Here is a 15,310-nt window from a genome sequence, read left to right as displayed (position 1 = left end):
ACACACACACAGAAAAAAAAACACACTCCCAGAAACACCCACACATAGACCCAGAAACACACACACGCCCACCCAGAAACACACACACAAACACGGAGAAACACATACACACACACCCAGAAACACACACAGATTCCCAGAAACACGCCCACAAACACACACCCGGAAAAACACACATCACACACCCGGAAAAACACACACACACCCAGAAACGCACACACACACACACACACAGAAAAACAGAGATACACACACCTTGAAACAAGCGCACACACACACACACACACACCCAGAAACACACACAGAAACTCCCAGAAACAAACACACACACACACCCACACTCAAAAACAAACACTGAGAAGCAAATACATACACACCCAGAAACACATTCATAAAGAAACACACACACACACACACACAGAAACACACGCACACACACCCAGAAACCCACCCAAACACACACCCAGGAACACATTCAAGCATGCAGAAACAAACACTCACACCCAGAAACACACACACAAAGACCGAGTTATAAGCACACACCCATCCAGAAACACACATGGAAACACGGAGAAACACATGCACACAGGCCCAGAAACACACACACACACACAGAAAAACACACTCACAAATCCAGAAAAACACAGACGCTCACACAACCTGCAATGAACACACACACATACACTGACCCAGAAAACACGCACACACACACATCGGGAAGCACACACACACACACACACACACACACACAGAAACACACACACGCTCCCAGAAACACACACACACACCCAGAAACGCACACAAACAAACACACAAGCACACAAAACCAGAAACAAAGACACACGCACACACACACACACGCACACAGTAACCCTCCAACAGACGCACACCTTGAAACAGACACACACACACCTAGACACACACACACACACACACACAACACACACACAGAAACACACAACACACACACACAGAAAAAAACACACTCCCAGAAACACCCACACATAGACCCAGAAACACACTCACGCCCACCCAGAAACAAACACAAAAACACGGAGAAAGACATACACAAACTCCCAGACATACACACAGATTCCCAGAAACACGCCCACAAACACACACCCGGAAAAACACACATCACACACCCGGAAAAACACACACACACCCAGAAAGTCACACACACAGAAACACAGAAAAACAGAGATACACACACCCTGAAACAAACACACACACACCCTGAAACACACACAGAAACTCCCAGCAACAAACACACACACACACCCACACTCAAAAACAAAAACTGAGAAGCAAATACATACACACCCAGAAACACATTCATAAAGAAACACACACACACACACACAGAAACACACGCACACACACCCAGAAACCAACCCAAACACACACCCAGGAACACATTCAAGCACGCAGAAACAAACACTCACACCCAGAAACACACACACAAAGACCGAGTTATAAGCACACACCCATCCAGAAACACACATGGAAACACGGAGAAACACATGCACACAGGCTTAGAAACACACACACACACAGAGAAAAAAATACTCACACATCCAGAAAAACACAGACGCACACACACCCTGCAACGAACAGACACACATACACTGACCCAGAAAACACACACACACACACACCGGGAAACACACACACGCACACAGAAACACACACAAGCTCCCAGAAACACGCACACACACCCAAACACAGAAACACAAACACACACACATGACCAGAAACACACAAACACTCACAACCTGACCCAGAAACACACACACAAACACACACACACAAACACCCACACACACTCGCAGAAACACATACACAAACACCCAGAAACACAAACACAAGCACGGAGAAGCACATACACACACACCCAGAAACAGATACACACACAAACACACACAGAAACACAGACACCCACCCAGAAACACACACACACACGCACACAGACACACACACACAGAAACACACAATACACACACCCAGAAACACCCACACACCTAGAAACACATACACATACACGCCCAAACACATTAAAACAAACACACAAACAGAAAAAGACACACACACAGCCAGAAACACACACACAGAAACATACACACACGCAAAAACACCCAGAAACACAAACTCACACACACCCAGAAACATAAACAATCACACATCCAGAAACGCACACAAACACTCACCCATAAACACACACACACAATCCTGAAACAAAACACACAAACAGAAACATACACACAAAGAATAAGAAACACTCACACACCCACCAAGAAAAACATACACAAACAGGGAGAAACACATACACACACACACCCAGAAACAGACACGCACCAACACAGAGGAACGCACGCACACAAACACACACACACACACACACACGCAGGAACAGAGACACAGACATCCAGAAAACACACGCACCCAGAAACGCACACAAACAAACACACACAAGCACACAAAACCAGAAACACAAACACACACAGACACACACCAGCTCAAAGGAACCCACCAACGGACACACACCTTGAAACAGACACACACACACCTTGAAACACACACACACACAGAAACATACACACACACACCAAGAAACAAAAACACACTCCCAGAAACACCCAATCATAGAGCCTGAAACGCGCACATGCCCACCCAGAAACACACACACAAACACGGAGAAACACATGCACACACACCCAGAAACACGTACAGATTCCCAGAAACACGCCCACAAATACACACCCGGAACAACACGCATCACAGACCCAGAAAAACACACACACACACACCCAGAAATACGCAAACGCTCCCAGAAACACACACACACAAAACACACGCACACACCGAAAAACACACACACATGACCAGAAACACACAAAAACTCACATCCTTACCCAGAATCACACATACAAACACACAAACACACACCCTCACTCACTCGCAGAAACACTTACACAAACACCCAGAAACAAACCCAAACACACCCAGAAGCACAAAAACAAGCACGGAGAAGCACATACATACACACACACACAGAAACACACACACAAAAACATATACACACTCACACACACCCAGAAACACAAACTCACACACAACCAGAAACATAAACATTCACACACACACACAGACAGAAGGACATATACACAAACCCAGAAACACACAAACACACAGGAACACACGCACATCTTGAAACACACACACACAAAAAACACACGCACACACAGAAAAACACACACACACGACCAGAAACACACAAATACTCACAACCTGACCCAGAAACACACATACAAACACACACACACACCCACACACACTCGCAGAAGCACATACACAAACACCCAGAAACACACCCACACATACACCCAGAAGCACAAACTCAAGCACGTAGAAGCACATACACACACACCCAGAAACACATACACACAGAAACACACACACAAAACACACACACACACACACCCAGAAACACACACACACACACATCCAGAAACGCACACAAACACTCACCCATAAACACACACACACAATCCTGAAACAAAAACACACAAACAGAAACATACACACAAAGAATAAGAAACACTCACACACCCACCAAGAAAAACATACACAAACAGGGAGAAACACATACACACACACACCCAGAAACAGACACGCACCAACACAGAGGAACGCACGCACACAAACACACACACACACACACACACACACGCAGGAACAGAGACACAGACATCCAGAAAACACACGCACCCAGAAACGCACACAAACAAACACACACAAGCACACAAAACCAGAAACACAAACACACACAGACACACACCAGCTCAAAGGAACCCACCAACGGACACACACCTTGAAACAGACACACACACACCTAGAAACACACACACACACAGAAACATACACACACACACCAAGAAACAAAAACACACTCCCAGAAACACCCAATCATAGAGCCTGAAACGCACACATGCCCATCCAGCAACACACACACAAACACGGAGAAACACATGCACACACACCCAGAAACACGTACAGATTCCCAGAAACACGCCCACAAATACACACCCGGAACAACACGCATCACAGACCCAGAAAAACACACACACACACACCCAGAAATACGCAAACGCTCCCAGAAACACACACACACACAAAACACAAGCACACACCGAAAAACACACACACACGACCAGAAACACACAAAAACTCACATCCTTACCCAGAATCACACATACAAACACACAAACACACACCCTCACTCACTCGCAGAAACACTTACACAAACACCCAGAAACAAACCCAAACACACCCAGAAGCACAAAAACAAGCACGGAGAAGCACATACATACACACACACACAGAAACACACACACAGAAACATATACACACTCACACACACCCAGAAACACAAACTCACACACAACCAGAAACATAAACATTCACACACACACACAGACAGAAGGACATATACACAAACCCAGAAACACACAAACACACAGGAACACACGCACATCTTGAAACACACACACACAAAAAACACACGCACACACAGAAAAACACACACACACGACCAGAAACACACAAATACTCACAACCTGACCCAGAAACACACATACAAACACACACACACACCCACACACACTCGCAGAAGCACATACACAAACACCCAGAAACACACCCACACATACACCCAGAAGCACAAACTCAAGCACGTAGAAGCACATACACACACACCCAGAAACACATACACACAGAAACACACACACAAAACACACACACACACACACACACCCAGAAACACACACACACACACATCCAGAAACGCACACAAACACTCACCCATAAACACACACACACAATCCTGAAACAAAAACACACAAACAGAAACATACACACAAAGAATAAGAAACACTCACACACCCACCAAGAAAAACATACACAAGCAGGGAGAAACACATACACACACACACCCAGAAACAGACACGCACCAACACAGAGGAACGCACGCACACAAACACACACACACACACACACACACGCAGGAACAGAGACACAGACATCCAGAAAACACACGCACCCAGAAACGCACACAAACAAACACACACAAGCACACAAAACCAGAAACACAAACACACACAGACACACACCAGCTCAAAGGAACCCACCAACGGACACACACCTTGAAACAGACACACACACACCTAGAAACACACACACACACAGAAACATACACACACACACCAAGAAACAAAAACACACTCCCGGAAACACCCAATCATAGAGCCTGAAACGCACACATGCCCACCCAGAAACACACACACAAACACGGAGAAACACATGCACACACACCCAGAAACACGTACAGATTCCCAGAAACACGCCCACAAATACACACCCGGAACAACACGCATCACAGAACCAGAAACACACACACACACACACCCAGAAATACGCAAACACTCCCAGAAACACACACACACAAAACACACGCACACACCGAAAAACACACACACACGACCAGAAACACACAAAAACTCACATCCTTACCCAGAATCACACATACAAACACACAAACACACACCCTCACTCACTCGCAGAAACACTTACACAAACACCCAGAAACAAACCCAAACACACCCAGAAGCACAAAAACAAGCACGGAGAAGCACATACACACACACACACACAGAAACACACACACAGAAACATATACACACTCACACACACCCAGAAACACAAACTCACACACAACCAGAAACATAAACATTCACACACACACACAGACAGAAGGACATATACACAAACCCAGAAACACACAAACACACAGGAACACACGCACATCTTGAAACACACACACACAAAAAACACACGCACACACAGAAAAACACACACACACGACCAGAAACACACAAACACTCACAACCTGACCCAGAAACACACATACAAACACACACACACACACCCACACACACTCGCAGAAGCACACACACAAACACCCAGAAACACACCCACACATACACCCAGAAGCACAAACTCAAGCACGTAGAAGCACATACACACACACCCAGAAACACATACACACAGAAACACACACACAAAACACACACACACACACACCCAGAAACACACACACACACACATCCAGAAACGCACACAAACACTCACCCATAAACACACACACACAATCCTGAAACAAAAACACACAAACAGAAACATACACACAAAGAATAAGAAACACTCACACACCCACCAAGAAAAACATACACAAACAGGGAGAAACACATACACACACACACCCAGAAACAGACACGCACCAACACAGAGGAACGCACGCACACAAACACACACACACAAGCACACAAAACCAGAAACACAAACACACACAGACACACACCAGCTCAAAGGAACCCACCAACGGACACACACCTTGAAACAGACACACACACACCTAGAAACACACACACACACAGAAACATACACACACACACCAAGAAACAAAAACACACTCCCAGAAACACCCAATCATAGAGCCTGAAACGCACACATGCCCACCCAGAAACACACACACAAACACGGAGAAACACATGCACACACACCCAGAAACACGTACAGATTCCCAGAAACACGCCCACAAATACACACCCGGAACAACACACATCACAGACCCAGAAAAACACACACACACACACCCAGAAATACGCAAACGCTCCCAGAAACACACACACACACAAAACACACGCACACACCGAAAAACACACACACACGACTAGAAACACACAAAAACTCACATCCTTACCCAGAATCACACATACAAACACACAAACACACACCCTCACTCACTCGCAGAAACACTTACACAAACACCCAGAAACAAACCCAAACACACCCAGAAGCACAAAAACAAGCACGGAGAAGCACATACACACACACACACAGAAACACACACAGAAACATGTACACACTCACACACACCCAGAAACACAAACTCACACACAACCAGAAACATAAACATTCACACACACACACAGACAGAAGGACATATACACAAACCCAGAAACACACAAACACACAGGAACACACACACATCTTGAAACACACACACACAAAAAACACACGCACACACAGAAAAACACACACACACGACCAGAAACACACAAACACTCACAACCTGACCCAGAAACACACATACAAACACACACACACACCCACACACACTCGCAGAAGCACATACACAAACACCCAGAAACACACCCACACATACACCCAGAAGCACAAACTCAAGCACGTAGAAGCACATACACACACACCCAGAAACACATACACACAGAAACACACACACAAAACACACACACACACACACCCAGAAACACACACACACAAACAGACACACACACCCAGAAGCACACAATACACACACTCAGAAACACCCACTCACCTAGAAAAACATACACATACACGCCCAAACACATTAAAACAAACACACAAACAGAAGCAGACACACACACACCCAGAAACACACACACAGAAACATACACATACTCACACACACCCAGAAACACAAACTCACACACACCCAGAAACATAAACATTCACGCACACACACAGAAGCACATATACACAAAACCAGAAACACACAAACAAACAGGAACACACACACACACCCAGAAGCATACACACACAGACAGAAACAAACACAGAAACACACACACAGAGAAACACACACATACAAACACAGAACACCATCCCACACACGCACACCCAGAAACACACACACACTCACAACCTGACCAGAAAAACACACACACACACACCCAGAAAGAACAAACAAACTCACAGAAACACACACACACAAACACGGAGAAGCACATAAACACACACCCAGAAACACATACACACACAAACACACACAGAAACACACACACATACCCAGAAACACATACACACACATCCAGAAACCCACACAAACACACACCCATAAACACACACACACAATCCTGAATCAAACACAAACAAACAGAAACACACACACAAAGAATCAGAAACACTCACACACCCACCAGGAAACACATATACAAACAGGGAGAAACACATACACACACACCCAGAAACAGACACACACCAACACAGAGGAACGCACACACGCACACACACACACATGCAGGAACAGAGACACAGACACCCAGAAACACACACACACACACACACACACACAGAAACGGACACAAACAAACACACACAAGCACACAAAACCAGAAACACACACACACACACAGACACACGCACACACACACCAAAACAAGGCAACCCACCAACAGACACAGACCTTGAAACAGACACACACACATCTAGAAACACACACACACACAGAAACATACACACACATCAAGAAACAAAAACACACTCCCAGAAACACCCAAACATAGAGCCAGAAACACACACACGCCCATACAGATACACACACAAACACGGAGAAACACATACACACACACCCAGAAACATGCACAGATTCCCAAAAACACGCCCACAAACACACACCCGGAAAAACACACATCACACACCCAGAAAAATACACACACGCAACCAGAAATACACACACGCTCCCAGAAACACACACACACACAAAACACACACAGAGAAAAACACACACACACGACCAGAAACACACAAACAATCACAACCTGACCCAGAAACACAAATAAAAACACACACACACACACACAAGCACACACACACACACACACACACACACGACCAGAAACACTTACACAAACACCCAGAAACACACGCAAACACACCCAGAAGCACAATCACAATCACGGAGAAGCACAAACACACACACCCAGAATCACATACAATCACAAACACACACACACACCCAGAAACACATACACACACACAGACACAAACAACCAGAAACACACAATACACACACCCAGAAACACCCACACACCTAGAAAAACATACACATACACGCCCAAACACATTAAAACAAACACACAAACAGAAACAGACACACACAAACCCAGAAACACACACACAGAAACATACAAACACTCACACACACCCTGAAACACAAACTCACACACAACCAGAAACATAAACATTCACACACACACACACAAACACACACACACACAGAAGGACATATACACAAACCCAGAAACACACAAACACACAGGAACACACACACATCTAGAAAGACACACACACACAAAATACACGCACACACAGAAAAACACACACACACGACCAGAAACACACAAACACTCACAACCCGACCCAGAAACACATACAAACACACACACACACACACCCACACACACTCACAGAAGCACAGACACAAACACCCAGAAACACACACACACACACAACCAGAAGCACAAACACAAACACGTAGAAGCACGTACACACACACAATGAAACACATACACACACAAACACACACACAAAACACACACACACACCCAGAAACACACACACAAACAGACACACACAACCAGAAACACACAATACACACACCCAGAAACACCCACACACCCAGAAACACATACACATACACGCCCAAACACGTTAAAACAAACACACAAATAGAAACAGACACACACACACCCAGAAACACACACAGAGAAAAATACACACACTCACACACACCCAGAAACACAAACTCACACACACCCAGAAACATAAACATTCACACACACACACACAGAAGCACATATACACAAAACCAGAAACACACAAACACACAGGAACACACACACACACACACACACACACAGAAGCATACACACACAGACAGAAACAAACACAGAAACACACATACACACAAACACAGAAACACACACATACAAACACAGAACACCACCCCCACCACACGCACACCCAGAAACACACACACACTCACAACCTGACCAGAAACACACACACACACAAACACACACACCCAGAAAGAACACACAAACTCCCAGAAACACGAACACACAAACACGGAGAAGCACATAAACACACACCCAGAAAAACATACAAACACAAACACACACATAAACACACACACACACACACCCAGAAAAACACACACAAACATCCAGAAACCCACACAAACACACATTCATAAATACACACACACAATCCTGAAACAAACACACACAATCAGAAACACACACACAAAGAACCAGAAACACTCACACACTAACCAAGAAACACATACACAAACAGGGAGAAACACATACATACACACCCAGAAACAGAAACACACCAACACCGAGGAACACACACATACACACACACACACATACACATGCGCAGGAACAGAGACACAGACACCCAGAAACACACACAGCCAGAAACGCATGCAAACAAACTCACACAAGCACACAAAACCAGAAACACAGACACACACACACACACACACACACACAAACAAACACTGAGAAGCACATACACACACACCCAGAAAAACATTCACAGAGAAACCCACACACACACACCCAGAAACACACGCACAACACCCAGCAACCCACCCAAACACATACCCAGGAAAACACTCAAGCACGCAGATACAAACACTCACACCCAGAGACAGACACACTAAGACAGAGTAAAACGCACACACCCAGCCAGAAACACAAATGGAAACACAGAGAAACACATGCACACAGGCCCAGAAACACACACACACACACACAGATTAACACACTCACACATCCAGAAAAACACAGATGCACACAGACCCTGCAACGAACACACACACACACACACACTGACCCAGAAACACACATACACACACACCGAGAAACACACACAGAGACACCCAGAAACACACACACAGTCCCAGAAACACACACACAGCAACACAAACACACACACAGAAACAGTCACACAAATACATACAGAAACACACAAACATCTAGAAACACACACACACACAAAACACATGCACACACAGAAAAACACACACACACGACCAGAAACACACAAACACTCACAACCTGACCCAGAAACACACATAAAAACACACACACACACACAAGCACACACACACACACACTCGCAGAAACACTTACACAAACACCCAGAAACACACGCAAACACACCCAGAAGCACAAACACAAGCACGGAGAAGCACAAACACTCACACCCAGAATCACATACAATCACAAACACACACACACACACTCGCAGAAACACACACACACAGACACAAACAACCAGAAACACACAACACACACAACCAGAAACACCCACACACCTAGAAAAACATACACATACACGCCCAAACACATTAAAACAAACACACAAACAGAAACAGACACACACAAACCCTGAAACACACACACAGAAACATACAAACACTCACACACACCCTGAAACACAAACTCACACACAACCAGAAACATAAACATTCACACACACACACACACACAGAAGGACATATACACAAACCCAGAAACACACAAACACACAGGAACACACACACATCTAGAAAGACACACACACACAAAACACACGCACACACAGAAAAACACACACACACGACCAGAAACACACAAACACTCACAACCTGACCCAGAAACACACATACAAACACACACACACACACACCCACACACACTCACAGAAGCACAGACACAAACACCCAGAAACACACCGACACACACACACAGAAGCACAAACACAAGCACGTAGAAGCACGTACACACGCACAATGAAACACATACACACACAAACACACACACAAAACACACACACACACCCAGAAACACACACACAAACAGACACACACAACCAGAAACACACAATACACACACCCAGAAACACCCACACACCCAGAAACACATACACATACACGCCCAAACACATTAAAACAAACGCACAAACAGAAACAGACACACACACACACCCAGAAACACACACAGAGATACATACACACACTCACACACACCCAGAAACACAAACTCACACACACCCAGAAACATAAACATTCACACACACACACACAGAAGCACATATACACAAAACCAGAGACACACAAACAAACAGGAACACACACACACACACACACCCAGAAGCATACACACACAGACAGAAACAAACACAGAAACACACATACACACAAACACAGAAACACACACATACAAACACAGAACACCACCCCCACCACACACACACCCAGAAACACACACACACTCACAACCTGACCAGAAACACACACACACAAACACACACACACAGAAAGAACACACAAACTCCCAGAAACACGAACACACAAACACGGAGAAGCACATAAACACACACCCAGAGAAACATACAAACACAAACACACACATAAACACACACACACACACACACCCAGAAAAACACACACAAAGATCCAGAAACCCACACAAACACACATTCATAAATACACACACACAATCCTGAAACAAACACAAACAATCAGAAACACACACACAAAGAACCAGAAACACTCACACACTAACCAAGAAACACATACACAAACAGGGAGAAACACATACATACACACCCAGAAACAGAAACACACCAACACCGAGGAACGCACACAAACACAGACACACACACACACACACATACACATGCGCAGGAACAGAGACACAGACACCCAGAAACACACACACAGCCAGAAACGCATGCAAACAAACACACACAAGCACACAAAACCAGAAACACAGACACACACACACACACACACACACACACACAAACAAACACTGAGAAGCACATACACACACACCCAGAAAAACATTCACAGAGAAACCCACACACACACACCCAGAAACACATGCACAACACCCAGCACCCCACCCAAACACACACCCAGGAACACACTCAAGCACGCAGATATGAACACTCACACCCAGAGACAGACACACAAAGACAGAGTAAAACGCACACACCCAGCCAGAAACACAAACGGAAACACAGAGAAACACATGCACACAGGCCCAGAAACACACACACACACACAGATAAAGACACTGACACATCCAGAAAAACACAGACGCACACAGACCCTGCAACGAACACACACACACACACACTGACCCAGAAACACACATACACACACACCGAGAAACACACACAGAGACACCCAGAAACACACACACGCTCCCAGAAACACACACACAGCAACACAAACACACACACAGAAACAGTCACACAAATACATACAGAAACACACAAACATCTAGAAACACACACACACACAAAACACATGCACACACAGAAAAACACACACACACGACCAGAAACACACAAACACTCACAACCTGACCAAGAAACACACATAAAAACACACATACACACATACCCACACACACTCGCAGAAATACTTACACAAAAACCCAGAAACAAACCCACACACACCCAGAAGCACAAACACAAGCACGTAGAAGCACATACACACACACCCAGAAACACATACACACACAAACACACACACAAAACACACACACACCCAGAAACACACACACACAAACAGAAACAAACAATACACACACACAGAAACACCCACACACGTAGAAATACATACACATAGACACTGAAACACATTAAAACAAACACACATAAAGAAACAGACACACACACACACAGAAACACACACACAGAAACATACACACACTCACACAAACCCAGAAACACAAACTCACACACACTCAAAAACATAAACATTCACACTCACACACACAGAAGCACATATACACAAAACCAGAAGCACACAGGAACACACACACACACACACACAACCAGAAGCACACACACACAGACAGAAACAAACACAGAAACACACACACACACAGAAACACACGCACACACAAACACAGAAACACACACATAAAAACACAGAACACCACCCCCACCCACACACACCCAGAAACACACACACACTCACAACCTGACCAGAAACACACACACACACACACACACACACACACACACACACACACACACAGAAAGAACACACAAACTCCCGGAAACACACACACACAAAAACGGAGAAGCACATAAACACACACCCAGAAACACATACACACACAAACACAGTCAGAAACACACACACACACATCCAGAAACCCACACAAACACACACACACACAGAAACACACACACACACACACACAGAAAAAAAAACACACTCCCAGAAACACCCACACATAGACCCAGGAACACACACACGCCCACACAGAAACACACACACAAACACGCAGAAACACATACACACCCAGAAACACACGCTGAATCTTAGAAACACGCCCACAAACACACACCAGGAAAAACACACATCACACACACAGAAAAACACACACACACAGAAACACACACACACACACACACACAGAAAAACAGAGACACACACACCCTGAAACAAACACACACACACACCCAGAAACAAACACCGAAACTCGCAGAAACAAACACACAAGCCACACCCACACACACAAACAAGCACTGAGAAGCACATACACACACACACCCAGAAACACATTCACAAAGAAACACACACACAACACCCAGAAACACACTTACACAAACCAAGAAACCCTCCAAAACACACACCCAGGAACACACTCAAGCACGCAGAAACAAACACTCACACCCAGAAACACACACGCAAAGACCAAGTAAAATGCACACATCCATCCAGAAACACACACGGAAACATGGAGAAACACATGCACACAGGCCCAGAAACACACACACACACACACCCAGAAAAAAAAATACTGACACATCCAGAAAAACACAGAAGCACACACACCCTGCAACTAATACACACACACTGACCCAGAAACACACACACACACACACACACTGAGAAACACACACACACATACACACAGAAATAAACACACGCTCCCAGAAAGACACACACATACACAAACACCGAAACACAAAGACACACACAGAAACAGTCACACACACACACAAAGAAACACACAAACATCTAGAAACACACACACACAAAACACACGCACACTCAGAAAAACACACACACACGACCAGAAACACACAAACACTCACAACCTGACCCAGAAACACACATACAAACACACGCACCCACACACACTCGCAGAAACACATACACAAACACCCAGAAACACACCCACACACACACCCAGAAGCACAAACACAAGCACGGAGAAGCGCATACACACACACCGAGAAACACATACACACACAAACACACACAGAAACACACACACACACCCAGAAACACACACACACACAGACACACCCACACACCTAGAAACACATACACATACACGCCCAA

The sequence above is a fragment of the Carcharodon carcharias genome, chromosome 19 (genome assembly GCF_017639515.1).
Source record: "Carcharodon carcharias isolate sCarCar2 chromosome 19, sCarCar2.pri, whole genome shotgun sequence".
NCBI classification, from domain to species: domain Eukaryota; kingdom Metazoa; phylum Chordata; class Chondrichthyes; order Lamniformes; family Lamnidae; genus Carcharodon; species Carcharodon carcharias.
Note: the sequence above shows the minus strand (reverse complement) of the source record.